Source organism: Pogona vitticeps, chromosome 1, assembly GCF_051106095.1.
Source record: "Pogona vitticeps strain Pit_001003342236 chromosome 1, PviZW2.1, whole genome shotgun sequence".
In the NCBI taxonomy this organism is placed as follows: Eukaryota; Metazoa; Chordata; class Lepidosauria; order Squamata; family Agamidae; genus Pogona; species Pogona vitticeps.
The window spans coordinates 7,693,121-7,710,181 of record NC_135783.1 but is presented as its reverse complement, the minus strand read 5'-3'; the positions used below and the strand labels follow the sequence as shown (position 1 = coordinate 7,710,181).

Genomic DNA, 17,061 nt, shown 5'->3' with positions numbered 1-17,061 from the left:
TCTTGCTTTTTTGGATCACATGCAGAGTCAAAATGCAACTTCAATGTCGGTAGTTACGCGTTCTCAAAGTAGGGAGATGCATAATCCTGAACGGGAGCAGGAATCCACTGAGGATAGCTCAGATGGAGACCTTACCCAACAGCAGCCTCTTGTGACCGAACCTGATAATGCAGCTACAACTGAAACTAAAATGGAGGAGGTGATACCTAAGGGATCAGAGGACTTTAGACTGAAGCAACTTAATGATCCCTCTCTAGCTTCTTTGAGGTCACAAGCAGACAACTATGCTGAACGTCCTGCGCATCAGCAAGTTAGTTTCCTGTGGGGAGAAAATGGACTTTTGTACAGAGAATATTTCCCCAAATCCAACTTGGATGCCCAACCTGTTCAACAGTTAGTCGTGCCTACTGAATATAGACTGAGAATACTAGAAATGGCTCATGACCATCCGAGTAGTGGGCACCAGGGAATACAAAAAACCCTAAAGAGGATTTCTCAACATTTTTACTGGCCTGGTATTTCAAAAACTGTAAAGGACTATGTCAGTTCTTGTGACTATTGCCAACGCACAGGCCATCAAACTGACAAGGTAAAGGCCGAAATGCAGATTATGGAAATTCCTGACCAAGTGTTCCAGTGTTTGCAAATGGATGTGCTAGGACCTTTTGTTCCTACTAAATCTAAGAAGAAATACATCATTTCTTTCATCTGTTCTGCCAGTAGGTGGATCGAGGCTTACGCTATTAGCAACCTGACAGCTACCACCATAGCTAGAATCATCGTGGACTTGTGCTCGCGTATTGGAGTACCATCCAAAATAATTTGTGATCAAGCAGGAGCCTTTACAAGTGAACTTATGCGTAAGATCTGCGAGATAAGTGGAATAACCATCAGTTTTAGCACGGCCCATCATCCTCAATCTCATGGTATGGTGGAAAGAGGTCAACAAACTTTGCTTAGGATGATTAAAACTTTGACCCAAGAATATGGAAACATTTGGGATGAGCTTTTGCCTTTTGCTTTGTTTGCTTACCGTAGCTCAGCTCATTCTTCACTAGGTGGCTTTTCTCCAAGTGAGGTGGTGTTTGGAAGAAATCTACAAGGACCATTGGACTTCCTGAAATCCGATTGGGAAGGTGTGGTTAAAAGTAGTACTGTGCCAGTTGCTGATTTTGTTAGAAAACTTCAAGAGAAACTCTTGGCTGTCCAGGAGTTGGCCAGAGACAATTTGTTGGACGCTCAAGCAAGTCAGAAGTTCTTCCACGATAAGAGATCCAGACACAGAGAATTTTCTGTGGGTGACTTGGTACTTGTTCTGAACCCACTCAGACCTTCTAAGTTAGAAGTTGTCTGGGAAGGTCCAGGTGAAATTGTTCAAAAATTGGGAAATGTCAATTATCTTGTCAAAATGTTGGATTCTAATAAGAAACCTGTTCTTTACCATGTCAATAGTTTGAAACTGTACAAAGATAGATCTGCAATGGTTTTTCAATGTCATGCTGAATATTTTCATGCTGCAAATGAACCTATTGATATGTTGTCTGAATTGCAAGATGCAGGTACATGGTCTGATAATCTTGTTTTAACAGGTACCGTTGATCACACACACACACACACACACACACACACACACACATACGCTTTATGAAAGAAACACAACTCATCAGTGTAATCAACCACATTTTGCTAGTAACTAGTGGGTGTTTCCATTCATGCTGCTGTGGAGGGCCTTTTAGGAAGAACATGACTCTCAAATTCAAAGAGTTGTATTTGGACGTAAGCCTTGCCAAGGTCAACATCTCTGGCTTCACAGAGATAACCTGTGTCCAGGATTGGGGCCAAAAGACCTATTTAAATATTGCACATGAAGTGAAAAGCAGCTTAGTGCTGCTAATGCCAAGAAATACGACAAGCGGTGGTTTTGTGTTGAGGCTCAATAGCACCAGAGACGAGACGGGACCTTCTGGCACCCCAGAGTTCCAAGCGGCAGAACAGGCCTATGGCTGTTTGCTGCTAGAAAGTCGAGAAACCTTTGGCCAATGAAAGGGGCCTCTGATGGTCAAGTCCGACAACACAGGCCACGCCTCCTTAGCAGCTGACAGGGAATCCCCGGAGCTTTATGGCTGAGCAATCAGACTTGCAGGTGAAGCCTGTATATGCCCCCTGGTGACCAATAAAAAAAAAGCAAGCTAAGTCACAGGTAAAGGGGATAAGAAATGAAACCTTGTGCAGTGATAGAGCGCTGTCTTTTCAATACTTCAGGAACTCCCACCTCTAAACCTATGCACTTTGTGTTGTACGGTCTGACTATTCTAGGAAGGGCATTGGACAGTTTTGCTGGAACCTTGCTTTAAGAACTGGAGTGGGTGATATGCTGGACTGCAGCTTCTTCTGGGGGAAAAAAGAGCTCTTCCACAATTACCCTTACGTGGATTGTCCCAACAGGATTTTGGGTGCCATTTCTCACTTCTCATATGTGTATCTGAAAGGATTGCTTACAAGGTATATATCGAGAATTATAAGATAAACTATATTTTTCCTACTGATCAAATGCATAGGAGTAAATAACTTCTGGGAAGGATGGGTAGCCTACATTTCCTTTAAGTTCTAAAACTGCTGAGTGAACTGGAGGGAACTTCCCACCCGCCCGGCCAGTATTGCATATAAATAAGGCACACACACACACAAATCCGTTGCAAAATTCTTTATGTGCATGATATGATCAGAAAGCAAGTTATCAGGACAGCCGAGTTTGATGACACTGGAAAAAAGATTTCTGGAGTTTGATGAATGCTGATTCCGGAAGATGTGCACAAAGGAGAAAGTGGTTGCAGGGGGAGAGGCGTTCACTGCTCAGCTTCCTCAGCATCTCCAAGTGGGGGGAATCACTTGCCAATGACACTGTAATTAGAGAAGGAAAACCGTGATAGAACCTGCTTGAATTCCTATAATTATACAAGGAAGGATACAGACTACCACAAGTACCTTAGTTGACCGGGTCTACTCTAAACAATGATGCAGAGCAATGGGATAGAGCAGCGACAGGGCCAGAATTGGTCCAGTGAGTTGATGGTTCAGATCGGCATACCTGGGAGACTTAATAATTTAATAACAGTCTCCATCTTTGAGTCTTCCAACTATCTTGTTAGGCTATGTGCGTCTAATTAAACCAAAACCCAAGCAAACACTGTGGCACCTGTAGGCAAGCTTGGGTTATATTTAGTTGTTTGTTTTTGCTATGTTTTATTTTAAGTGTTGGTGCAAATTGATAGGGTGACTTCTCTGACAAAGGCTGTCCGTTTTGGAGAAGGGAAGAGCTCACCATCCTCACAATGATGAGGTGAATAAAGGGAAATATTGTCTAAAAAACAAAACAGGAAGGAAGGAAGGAAAGATTTCGATACTCTGGCTTCGCTGAGCTTTTTTTGAAGATGAAGAAGATGGGTGGGATTTTTTTTTTTTTAAAGCAAACCATTTATACCAGTTTCTATCACCAGAAATCCATCATCCCCACATGGGAAAGTAAGAGAAAGGAGTGATGAATGGATGGTGGGAAGTGGTGATTATTTTGAGTTATAAACCACAATGTATTTTGCAAAATTACTGTTCAGACTTTTCATGTTCCATGTTCTGCCACAATGCAATACCTTTCCATGATATCTTTCTGTGGGGTTTTTCTACAGGTCTATAAACGTTTTTCTGAAATATAATAGTCTGAAGCTTGAGTGGGGAAGATGCCCAGAGGAGATAGGTGGCTGAGCCAGAGAAGCTAAGCCCAGCTTGTTGGCAAAGGAGACTTGGTCTGTTCCCATTGGCACATCCTCCCTCTCTGGATCCTCCTGAACCACATCAGGGGACAATGACAACATTTTTTTCCTTTTCTGCATCCTGGCATCCCGTCAACACATCCAGCAACTCTGCCTAGCCTTCATTCCTAGCTAGTCGTAGAGGAATCCTTCCATAATTGGGGGATTTCCAAGACAATTCAGTTGAGGTTTCAGTTGCTTCACCCCAAAACCTCCAGTAGTGTCTCACTGTGCTGCGCAGGTTTCTAGATAGAGGCAACATTGGGTGTATCTCCTAGTCCTCCTTTCCATCTCAATCCAGCTAAGGGACCTCTATGGGCTGCAAAGAATTAAAGGATTAGCAGAGGCAAGACCGGGAAGGAAATTTATGTTTGTTGTGATGCGAGTCGCATTCCTGTGGCCAGGAATGCGACTCGCATCACAACAAACATAAATGGTGAACGTCCGAATCAATTCACAGCCCGTTTGAACAACGTTGGCAATTTCAGATGGCATGCAGGCTGTGTTTCAAATGGTGGCAAAGCCAAATCGTTCTCATTGAGCTCCCCAAGGTAGTTGCACCCTTTATCTTACCTTTGGCAGCATTTCTGGTACCAATTGCACTTCCCAACAGTTTTGGTCCCACGAGGACAGACGACAGAATAACATGCAGTACCACGACGACGTTCACATTCTGCATAGGTCTTGATGGCTTCAGTGACTCCTGTGGGTCAAACATAAGGTGAAATCTGAAATACTAAGCTGGATAAAGCACGGTTTGGGTGAAAGAAGCTGTAAATTCAGTAGTAGAGGAAGATCGGAAGTCTCCTTTTTACACATCTATCTGTTTCCTTCTAAGGTCAAAGGGCATCTGGAGCAGGTCACCCTGCTGAAATCAGGGCTGACTGGTTAGCATCTGTGACGGCACCTCCTTATAGTTCATACTGCCACTATGTCCTGGGAAACCTATCCTCAGATCACTCTCATTATTTAAGATCCTTGAAAAGCTCATTTCCAAAATACAGGAGGTATATTAGAATCACTCCTGCCATTAGAATCACCCGCTTTCAGCATTCAAGAAATTCTCTCATGGCGTGTTATTTCTAACATATAGCTCAGCCCCTAGAAAGCTTAGGGTAAGAAAAGGCCACTCACCCAAAGCTCTCTGGATTCACATCCGGGTCTCTCATTGCCAACCCAAGAAGCCTGCTATCAAACCCTCTACTGCACCCGGGACCTCCAGGTTCACTGCATAAGGAAATATCAAGAACTGGCTACTTTTCGGGGAGTTCCAAAACTGTAGCCAAAACCACAACACACTGCTTGTAGGGTGTTGTCAGGATGTCATTTGTTTTGCCAAAACACAAGCTGATAAAGGTTGAGAGGTTTTTGGTTGCCTCCCGTCCTGGGGCTCTAAAGTTCAAGCCATTGACCAATCCCTCCCTGGATGCGACATTGATCTGTTCAGAAGATGCCCCGGATCGCCCTCACCTGGGAACCCCTGACTATCTTCTCCTCTGAGCAGCTGCTTACCTGGCGCCTGCAGGAGTCCAAGAAAAAGAACGGCACACAGAAGATAAAGGAACTTCATCTTCAGTTCAGTTTGGGACCCACTGCTGCTTCTCAGAGAGGTCACACTGTTTTTTTTTATAAGGATATAAACATTGCATATGCGGTTCTTAGAAGTCATCAGTAGTTTCTATTTGCTTTACTTTATACTTATTATTAACTGTCAAACTACTAGGGCAGGTTGAATGAAGAGGGCAGGGAGTGAGTAGCTTCCAATCGAGAAGCATCCTTTGAATTGGGGTTGCCCCCAATTGAAAGTGCTTACTTTGACATATAAAGCCCTAAATGGCTTAGGACCTGGTTACTTAAAGGACTGCCTTCTTCCATATGAGCCTGCCTGTCCTCTAATATCAGGCCAGGAGGCCCTTCTGAAGGTGCCATCCCTGAAAGACGTGAGGGGGGATGTTGTTGTTGTTGTTTAGTCGTTAAGTCGTGTCTGACTCTTTATCACCCCATGGACCAGAGCGTGCCAGGCCCTCCTGTCTTCCACTGCCTCCCGGAGTTGGGTCAAATTCATGTTGATCACTTCTGTGACCCTGTTCAGCCATCTCATGCTCTGTCATCCCCTTCTCCTCTTGCCTGCATACTTTCCCAACATCAGGGTCTTTTCCAGGGAGTCTTCTCTTCTCATGAGATGGCCAAAGTCTTGGAGCCTCAGCTTCAGGATCTGTCCTTCCAGTGAGCACTCAGGGTTGATTTCCTTCAGGATGGATAGGTTTGTTCTCCTTGCAGTCCAGGGGACTCTCAAGAGCCTCCTCCAGCACCACAATTCAAAAGCATCAATCCTTCCCCCATACCTGCTCTTCACTTTTACAATTCTGTCATTAATACTAATGGCACACTTCTTGAGCCTACTTCCCTTTTCCAACCAATATCGATCAAGCTTTGTAAAAGTATTATCTATCATGCAAACCAGAACTTGTATGTTATATTAAACAAGTCTTAACAGAGTATTATCTACCATTATCAACAGAGTTTCTATATATCGTTATCCCCGTTACCGGTATTTCCCTTCACAACATTTTGTTCTTTTTCCCTTGCTGGTTCTCTCCTTTATTCTCTGAATCACTCTCATCTGCTTGTTTTTTTTAAATCTGGATTTCCCCTTATTAAACATTGTTATAACTTTCCCTAGGACTTCCCATTGAGTTATGTGTTTTATTTTGTCATCTGTATAGCTTTTCCTCCACTCCATGTTTTGACTCAAACTGTTCTTCCCTTGCAGTCTCCTCTCCTCCTCTGTCTGTTTCTCTGGCTGCTTCTCCTGGCCATCCAGCTGAGTTATTTGTTCACTCCATTCTTCTTTGGTTATAAGTCCAACATTCATCAGAAAAATCTAGGGCTGATCTCACTGAAGTAACATTGTAGCGGTTGTTGTAGGTTTTTCGATCTGTTTGGCCTTTTTCTGGAGATTTTTCTTCCTAATGTTTCTCCAGTCTCTGTGGCCAGGACAGAGGACAGGACCTAGAACTCTGTCTGTGTTCTGGTAGTGTGTGGGATAATTGAGTATTTGCAGTTGTGGGATCACCTTTTTGTCTTTTCCAAGAGATTGGGTGATTATGGTGATCAGGGTGTTCTTTGTTATGGGTGTATTGTTGTGATAAGGGGGGGAAATGATCTGTCACTGTGATTGATGGGTGTCGTTAGTTTTTTGTGTGTACTGATCGCTGGTCCTTGTGTCTGGGTAGAGTTCATTGACCTTTTGCAGGCTGTTTTTTTCAGTGCTGGGAGCCAGGCTTTGCTGAGTTTTAGACTTCCTTCTTTTTTGTTGTTGTTTTGCTCTGCTAGTGTTTGTGGATTTCAATGGCTTCCCTGTGTAGTCCAACATAATGATTACTGGTGTTGTCCGGTACTTCTGTATTTCGAAATAGGATTTCATGTAACATTGTAGTATTTCCCATTGTGATAGATTTTCATATGAACGGGCTGACCCCATATATACTTGATGCCCTTAGCAATTAAAATAACTGTGATAACTCACATTTTTCTTCTTCTATATGCCATTGTTTCATTGCAATAGTCATGGAATATCATAATGCAATCATTCCTAATTTTAATATTATCTGTTTTTTTCCTCTTAACACCTTTGTAAGATCCTCCCCCCCCTTTCATAGAGCGCCTACTGGGAAAAGAGACAGAACTCAATGACTCTGAAGTAGGTCACAAGTCCAGATGAGGTTCACTTTAGTTTAAGCCGAACACATTAACCTCATAACAGTGGGAATGTAGACCTTGCCAGATCCCAGCAGTATAAGGGATCTGCTTGTAGGGCTTGGAAATTATCCACCGGTTTCAGTGACACACGGTATCGGGTCAGGGTCCTGCGGTGCCTGATCAGGGTCCGACAGCACCAGATCATCCGTTAACATAGGAAGAGGAGACCACAAGAGCAGGTAGGGAGGGGATGGGGGAAATGGCGAGGGGTGCAGGTTGTGGGGCTGCAAATGGGCAATCCGGTGCTGCACTATGCCCGGTTGGGTCCCCAGTGCAATGGATCGCCCATTTGCGGCAAAGGAGCAGGAGGAGACGGGAGCAGGACCAGGTGGGGAGGTGACGGGGGGTGGCGGGCTGGGGATAAGGGGCAGGCAGTGGGGGTGGAGGGTTTAGTTCCCCCTTCCTCCAGCCACAGACCAGATTTTTTTAAAAAAATGAGCCAGTTCGAGATGCAGTTATCAAGCCCCCTCGGTGTTTTTTTTTTTTTAATTAAAAAAGGGCAAATGCAACACGTTGAGGATGAGAAATGCTGGAGTATATTAGATACCTATGTTACAACTGGCTCCTGTCCTTTCATGGCCATCCAGTGGTTCCCTTTCTTCCTGGAGGCTTCTTTCCATAAAGTCACGCTGATGGAGTTGGGCTCAAGCTACCTCTGCCAACTTTCTCCAATGACACATCCTTATAACGAGCTTAGACAGAAGAATAGATAACTTTCTGAGTTCCAGTCGGCAAAACCTTCTGGCTTCTAGCAGTTGACAAGTGGATGTCAAGTGACCTATTCAAATACCCGCATTATTTAACTAGTATAACAAAGTTTAAGTGGAGAAATGTTCTCACAGCTTTACAATGCAAGTCTATGAGTTCTGCAGACGTTGAGGGGGGATTGCCATGGAGGAGAGTTTCAACCGATGCAGATGAAGACCTAATCCATTATTGACTTGTCTGTCTAATTTATAAAGACTTGAGTAATTCTGTTCAAAGATTTAAGTCTTGCTTTTAATAGATCTGATGCAAATATGGTGGTGGTCTTTTAGACCAGATGGGTGGGATATAAATAAATAAAATAAAATAAAATAAATATGATAAATTTTCTATGGAGTGATAAGAATTGATGCTTTTGAATTTTGGTGCTGGAGGAGACTCTTGAGACTCCCCTAGACTGCAAGGAGATCAAACCTATCCATTCTGAAGGAAATCACCCCTGAGTGCTCACTAGATCCTGAAGCTGAGGCTCCAAGACTTTGGCTATCTCATGAGAAGAGAAGACTCCCTGGAAAAGCCCCTGATGTTGGGAAAGTGTGAAGGCAAGAGGAGAAGGGGACAATAGAGGATGAGATGGTTGGACAGTGTCACCAAAGTGACCAACATCAATTTGACCCAACTCCGGGAGGCAGTAGAAGACAGGAAGGCCTGGCGTGCTCTAGTCCATGGGGTCACGAAGAGTCGGACATGACTGAACGACTAAACAAACAAACAAACAAAATACATAATACATTCCTGAAAAGGTAGCCTGTTTTGCTTTAGGGTAACATTTTTATGGAAGAAGTTTTGTAGTGATGATGATCACGTTTTATTGAATGAATTGTGCCCATTTATTTTGGATGGTTTTTAGTTGAACAATGTATTTGATTATTTTATATTATTTGAACTTTTTGATGGTGGCTGCAGCTAATCAAATAAACCTGTCCAACTAACAAAACGGACGCAGGTGATGGAATACCTGGGAAATCCACTTCTGTTGAAAGTAGACAATACTAGACTTGATGGATGAAAGTGAGTCCGAATTGCAATCAGTCATTTCCATAAATCTTCATTATGGTATATAGATGATACATAAAATCTTTACACGCAAACTTTCCATTTCCAGTGAAGGTGTTGCTGTCTGGGAATGGTGGGAATTGTAGTTCAAAACCTACACAGGACATCTGGTTGGGCAAGACTGCATTAAACATGTGGGTTTCTCTTTAGGTACTCACCAGAATGCTCTAGATTAGTGCTTTACAGATGTTCTTGGACTAAAACTCCCAGAAATCCTGGCCAGCACACCTAGTGGTGAAGGCTTCTGGGAGTTTTAGTCCAAGAACATCTGGGGTCCCGTGATTGGGAACTACTGCCCTAGATGAACTTCATTAATTTCCTCTTTTAGAAAAATATTTATTTATTAATTTATTTATTTATTGGACTTATATACCGCCCCATAGCGCTACAAGCACTCTCCGGGCGGTTATTCTCTTGAGAGAATAACTATTCTCTTGAGAGATTCCACGTTCACCTCTACCTTTATGCCAATTTCTTCCAGCTTGTGGGTCCCTCTTCCCATTCAGGCTGACAATATGCCCTGGGTTGAATTGGGGAAGTTGCAGGATCTTTTCCTGCTTCACTCTCCAAGGATTTTCCCTTTGGGATCCTGCTGAAATCTCAGACACTGTTTAATTTACGAGATTTCATTTGCACAAAATATTGACAGTTTTTTTTCAGAGCCAGAAAGATCAGACAACAGACACAAAGAAGCACCTTTGTGAGATGTGCACATTGGGATTAAACTGGTTTCTTAATAATATATTTGTTCTTCTAGTGAGGAGAAGAAGAAACAGAACAACAAATATATTATTAGGAAACCAGTTTAGTCCCAAGGTGTACATCCCACTAGGGTGCTTCTTTGTGTCTGCTGTCTAATCATTTTGGCTCTGGACCGCCCCCCCCCCCCAAGGATTGACCACATACTGATATCAGCAAGACCACGTATTGGCATCAGCAAGACTTGCGATCAGAGAAAAGTGGAGGAATTTGCTGAAGCGCTTGAAGAAACCCTTCCAGGCCCAGCTGATGCAAATGCACCTGAACGATGGAAACATTTCAAGAACGCTGTGTGTAACACCACCTTGTCCACATTTGGCAAGAAGACCAAAAAGATGGCCGACTGGTTCGAAGCCCATTCGGAGGAGTTGATTCCAGCCATCGGGGATAAGAGGAGAGCTCTAGCAGCATACAGATAGCAGCAGACACAGATAACATCAAGGGAATGTATGACGGTATCAAGCAGGGTTTAGGTCCAATATACAAGAAATCTGCTCCCTTGAAGTCTGTTACAGGTGTGCTCATCCAGGACTGAGCACAGCACATGGAATGCTGGGTGCAGCACTGCTCTGAGCTATATTCCAGAGAGAAAATAGCAACTGAAGAGCATTAAATAACATTGAGTGCCTGCCTGTCTTGGAAGAGCTGGACAGTGAACCAACTTTAGCAGAAATAAAAGCGGCCTTGGATTCCCTCACATCCGGCAAAGCAGCTGGGAAGGATAACATCCCTGCTGAAGTGCTGAAGTGCTGTAAAGAGATCATCACCACCAAGCTGTATGAAGCCTTTTGTCTTTGCTGGAGGGAAAGTGGAGTACCACAGGACATGAAGGATGCAAACATCGTCACATTGTACAAGAACAAAGGAGACAGTGGCAACTGCAAGAACTGTCGTGTCATCTCTCTTTTCAGCGTTGTAGGGAAGGTGCTTGCCCGTGTTGTGCTGAAGAGGCTCCAGGTGCCTGCAGACAGAGTCTATCCAGCATCACAGTGTGGATTTCAAGCTAATAGATCTACCACCGACAAGGCATTCTCCCTCAAACAGTTGCAGGAGAAATGCACGGAACAACAACAGCCAGTGGCCTTCACAGATCTCACAAAGGCCTTTGACTTGGTCAGCAGGGACGGCCTTTTTAAAATACTTCCCAAGATTGGATGTCCACCTCAACTCCTTATCATGTCCTTTCATAAGGAAACGAAGGGAACTGTAGTTGTTGATGGCTCAACACCAGATCCCTTTGACATCCTAAACAGAGTGAAACAGGGCTGTGTTCTCATGCCGACCCTGTTTGGGATCTTTTTTGCAGTCATGCTGAAGCAGGCCTTTGGAACTGCAACAGAAGGTGTCTATCTCTGGACTAGATCAGATGGAAAGCTCTTTAATCTCTCTAGATTGAGAGTGAAAACCAAAGGCCATTTCTAAATTTTCATGTGTGTATCTGAATGTATTGCTTCAATGTATTGCTTACAAGTTATATACTATCCAGAATTATAAGATAATTTACTTATTCCTTCACCGATGATGTAGCCATTCTTGCCTGCTCTGCTGAAGAACTCGAAAAACTCATGAATAATTTTAGCAAGGCCTGCCAAGACTTTGGACTAACAATCAGACTGTTGAAAATACAAGTAATGGGCCAGGGTGTGGACTCACCTCCCTCTATCACTATCTCCACGCAAGAATTGGAGGTTGGAGGTTGTTCATGACTTTGTCTGTGACACACTCTCTCTAGACGTCGAGCTGGATAAATGCATTGGCAAAGCAGCTACCATGTTCTCTCACAAAGAGAATATGGCTTAATAAGAAGCTGATGGCATATACCAAGATCCAAGTCTATAGAGCCTGTGTCCCGAGCACACTCCTGTACTGCAGTGAGTCCTGGACCCTTTGTGCACGGCAGGAGAGGAAGCTGAACACGTTCCATACATGTTCTGATGCATTTTTGGTATCACTTGGCAGGACAAAATTCTAATTAGAGTAGTCTTCGAATGAGCTGGAATTTTTAGCATATATACATTACTGAAACAGTGAAGTCTACATTGGCTTGGGCATGTCGTGAGAATGGCTGATGGATTCCAAAAGATTTCCTGCATGAAGAATGAGTGCAGGGAAAGCACACCAGAGGGAGACCACGGCTATGATACAAGGATATCTGCAAGTGGGATCTGAAGGGCTTAGGAATGGATCTCAACAGATGGGAAATCTTGACATCTGAGCGTTCAGCCTGGAGGCAGGCGGTGCATCACGGCCTCTCCCAATTTTAAGAGACCATTGTCCAGCAGGCTGAGGCAAAGAGGCAGTCCTGAAAGCAGCAACACCAGGCAGCTAGACAGGGGACAGATTGTATTTGTCTTCAGTGAGGAAGGGATTGTCACTCTCAAATTGGCCTTCTCAGCTGCACTAGATGCTGTTCCAAGTCCTCCATACCGTAGTCTCTCGAGACTGAAGAATGCCTAATCTACTTTTTCCTATTTATCAAGTGCATAGGAGAAAATAACATCCAGGAAGGATGGGTTGCCTACATTTTATTTAAGTTCGAAAACTGCTGAGTGAATTGCAGGGAACTTTCCATCTACCTGGGCAATAAGACATAGACACAAAAATTCATTGCAAAATTATTTATGTACTAAAGTGGAAAAAGCATCAGAAAACAAGTTATCGTGACTGCTGAGTTTGACGACACTGGAAAAAGATTTCTGGAGTCTAATGAAAGCTGATTCCGGAGGATGTGCACAAAGGAGAAAGTGGTTGTAGGGGGCGAGGCTGTTCACTGCTCAGCTTCCTCAGCATCTCCAAGTGGGGGGAATCACTTGTCAAGGACACTGTAATTATAGAAGGAAAACCATTATAGAACCTGCTTGGATTCCTCTAATTATACAAGGAAGGATGCAGACTACCACAAGTACCTTAGTTGACCTGGTCTACTCTAAACAATTGTGTAGAGCAATGGGATAGAGCAGCTACAGGGCCAGAATTGGTCCAGTGAGTTGATGGTTCAGATTGGCATACCTGGGAGACTTAATAATTTAATAACAGTCTCCATCTTTGAGTCTTCCAACTATCTTGTCAGGCTATGTGCGTCTAATTAAACCAAAACCCAAGCAAACACTGTGGCACCTGTAGGCAAGCTTGGGTTATATTTAGTTGTTTGTTTTTGCTATGTTTTATTTTAAGTGTTGGGGCAAATTGATAGGGTGACTTCTCTGAGAAAGGCTGTCCGTTTTGGAGAAGGGAAGAGCTCAGCATCCTCACAATGATGAGGTGAATAAAGGGAAATGTTATCTAAAATTTAAAACAGGAAGGAAGGAAGGAAGAAAACATTTCAATGCTCTGGCATCGCTGAGCTGTTTTTTTTTTTTTTTGGAAGAAGTTGGGTGGGATTTTTTTTTTAAAAAAACAAACCATTTATACCAGTTTCGATCACCAGAAATCCATCACCCCCACATGGGAAAGTAAGAGAAAGGAGTGATGAATGGATGGTGGGAAGTGGTGATTATTTTGAGTTATGAATCATAATGTATTTTGCAAAATTACTGTTCAGACTTTTCATGTTCCGTGTTCTGCCACAATGCAATGCCTTTCCATGATATCTTACTGTAGGGTTTTTCTACAGGTCTATAAACGTTTCCCAGAAATATAATAGTCTGAAGCTTGAGTGGGGAAGATGCCCAGAGAAGCTCTGTCTAGCTTGTCTGCAAAGGAGATTTGGTCTGTTCCCATTGGCACATTCCCCCTCTTTCGATCCTCCTGAACCACATCAGGGGACAATGAAAACATCTCTTTCCTTCTCTGCATCCTGGCATCCGCTTAACACATCCAGCAACCCTGCCTGGCCTTCATTCCTAGCTGAGGAATTGAGGACTCATTCCATAATTGGGGGATTTCCGAGACAGTTCAGTTGAGGTTTCGGCTGCTTCACCCCAAAACCTTCAGCACTCTCTCACTGCGTTGCACAGGTTTCCGGACAGAGGCAACATTGGGTGTATCTCCTAGCCTGCCTTTCCCTCTTGCTCTGGCTAAGGGACTTCTCTGGACTGCAAAGGATTAAAGGATTTGCAGAGGCAAGACGGGAAAGGAAGGAGGGAAAGGGGGCTGTGGCCAGGAATGCGATTCGCATCACAACCAACATAAATGGTGAACGTCCGAATCAATTCACAGTCCCTGTTTGAACATCGATAGCAATTTCAGAAGGCATGCAGGCTGTCCATCAAATGGCGGCAAATCCAAATCATTCTGATTGAGCTCCCCAAGGTAGTTGCACCTTTTATCTTACCTTTGGCAGCATTTCTGGTACCAACTGCACCTCCCAATAGTTTTGGTCCCACGAGGACAGACGACGGAATAACATGCAGTAGCACGACGACCTTCACATTCTTCATAGCTGTCGATGGCTTCAGTGACTCCTGTGGGTAAAACATGAAGTGAAATCTGATATACTGAGCTGGGAAAGGAGGGTTTGGGTGAAAGAAGCTGTAAATTCAGTAGTAGAGGAAGATCAGAAGTCTCCTTTTTAAACATCTATATGTTTCCTCCTAAGGACTAGCATCCTTGATGGCACCTCCTCATAGTTCATACTGCCACTATGTCCTGGGAAACCTATCCTTGGATTGCTCTCATTAGTTAAGATACTTGAAAAGCTCATTTCCAAAATACAGGAGGTATATTAGAATCACCCCTGCCATTAGAATCACCCCTTTCAGCATTTATGCAATTCTCTCATGGTGTGCTATTTCTAACCTATAGCTCAGCTCTTAGAGAGCTCAGGGTGAGAAATAGCCAGTTATCCAAAGCTCTCTGGATTCACATCTGGGTCTCTCATTGCCAACCCAAGAAGCCTGCAGTCTACCCTCTACTGCACCCGGGACCTCCCGGTTCACTGCATAAGGAGATATAAAGAACGGGCTACTCTTCGGGGAGTTCAAAAACTGTAGCCAAAACCACAACACGCTGCTTGTAGGGTGTTGTCGGGTTGTCATTTTTTTTTTTGCCTAAGCAAAAGCCGATAAAGATTAAGAAGCTTTTGGTTGCCTCCTGTGCTGGAGCTCTAAGGTTCAAGCCACTTACCAATCCCTCCCTGGATGCAACCTTGATCTGTCCACAAGATTCCCCAGATCAGCCATTCTCAAACTTGGTTTTAGCTACAGCCAGAAACAGGACGTGAACGAAATATAGCCTGAGTAAGGATGGTATAGGTTGCATCATGAACCTTATAAGATGGTCTGTGGAGAATTGTTTCCAGTCTGCAGCCCCCTCCAAGTGGTCCAGGGGCGCCCCAGGGGGGCTTATGAACCTCCTCCAGGTGAGGGTGGCCACCAAAGATGCCCCTCAAGTAGGGACCGAAGAATATCTGTTCTCAATGAAGAATACCTGCTGCTTACCTGGGCCCTGCAGGAGTCCGAGAAGGAGAACGGCACACAGAAGATAAAGGAACTTCATCTTTGGTTCAGTTTGGGATCCACTGTTGCTGCTGGGAGGGATCAGACCCCTATAAGTATAATAATATCAAGATTGCGTAATATTGGATTCCTGGATGTGACAGATTTGTCACAGGTTGCTTCTATTTGCTGTCCTTCACCCTTTTTTCGCATTAATCATTAAACTACTAGGGCTGCTTGGATAAAGACGCCGGATGGTGATCAGCTTCCAAACCCTAAGTATCCTTTTAATAGCTCGGTGGGTTCATGCATCTGGCTGTGGAGCCAGAGGTTGGGAGTTCGATTCCCCCACTGGGCCTCCGTGACAGGGACTGGACACCATGATCCGTGGGGCCCCTTCCAGCTCTGCCCTTCAGGCCAGTAGTTAAGGTGGCCACTAGTTTTCCTCCTCTTTTTTAAACAGAGGTTAATGTTCCAGATGAAAACCCTTTAATATCCCTCTTGATGCATCTTCTTTCATCCAAAGTCTGATTTAAAGCTCCAAATTGAGAAATAGGGACACTGGAGACCCTGACTTTGCCCTTCTAAACTTAGTTGTGCCTGGACATCCGACTTGGCTGGTGCCACAATCCATTTGATCATGGACTTCCTCACTTGCATAAGATGTGCTACAAATCTGATGAAATGGTAAAAACAATTCCTAATTTTACATTTGTATTTGTAATTTAGACTATGTGTGTCAGTGTCTGACCTCCAGTGTATCCACTACAATTAACACAGCTTGGTCTTGCATTTGGCCAACTAGTGCAAGGGTCTCCCCTGGTATAATTGAATATATTGAAAGAATATGTGTGGAATGAGATGGGATTGGAACAGTTGGGTTTGCACGTTACCCCCATTGAGCACATGATGTGAAAGCCAAGGTAGGTTTCTCCCACCTGGGAAGGAAGATACGGAAGAGGCACAAGATAACGGTCCAACACAAACAGACAGAAAGCAGTACCACTGCCCGTCGGTGCCTGTTACTCCAGGTAACCTCCAGGTGCCTTGAACCCCAAGCCGAATTGGAAAGCCTGAGGGAGTGGCCTTCTAGCCGAAGGGGAGATCATTTTCGCCTGGGGTTTTGGGAACTGTAGTTCCGCCCCTTGGGATAGTCCCAACCTGGGACACGTGGTCTAGATGGGCATGATTGGAATTGTACATCCAAGGAGGCACCTGGTTGAAGAGCTCTGCCCAGCTAACCAATGACACTGCGGGAGACTGTAGCCGAACAGACCTCCAGGATGTCAGGGCACAAAACGACGGGAGTTGTTAAAAACATCTGGAGGGCAACCGGTTAGGGAAGACTGCATGAAACACATGAGCATTTTTCTAAGTCCACGAAAGCATGCCCTTAATCAGTGGTCCAGCCTTGGATTCCCAGGTGTTCTTCAACTGCAACTCCCAGAAATCCTGGGAAGCGCAGCTGGAGGTGAAGGCTTCTGGGACTTCTCGTCCGTGAACATCTGGGGATATGAAGTGGGGAACCTCAGCCCTGA

General features: G+C 44.2%; 2 long non-coding RNA genes across 2 annotated transcripts; both read right to left on the bottom strand.

Moving 5' to 3' along the window:
* Positions 1-2,689: 2,689 nt before the first annotated feature.
* LOC144584888 (uncharacterized) lies at positions 2,690-5,421 on the bottom strand. Its single transcript, XR_013539367.1, has 3 exons — positions 5,319-5,421; positions 4,380-4,509; positions 2,690-2,901 (listed from the first exon to the last, which is right to left on the bottom strand). It is a non-coding gene; the product is annotated as an uncharacterized LOC144584888 (long non-coding RNA).
* A 7,330-nt stretch (positions 5,422-12,751) lies between these two features.
* LOC144584884 (uncharacterized) lies at positions 12,752-15,663 on the bottom strand. Its single transcript, XR_013539365.1, has 3 exons — positions 15,527-15,663; positions 14,422-14,551; positions 12,752-12,970 (listed from the first exon to the last, which is right to left on the bottom strand). It is a non-coding gene; the product is annotated as an uncharacterized LOC144584884 (long non-coding RNA).
* Positions 15,664-17,061: the final 1,398 nt, after the last annotated feature.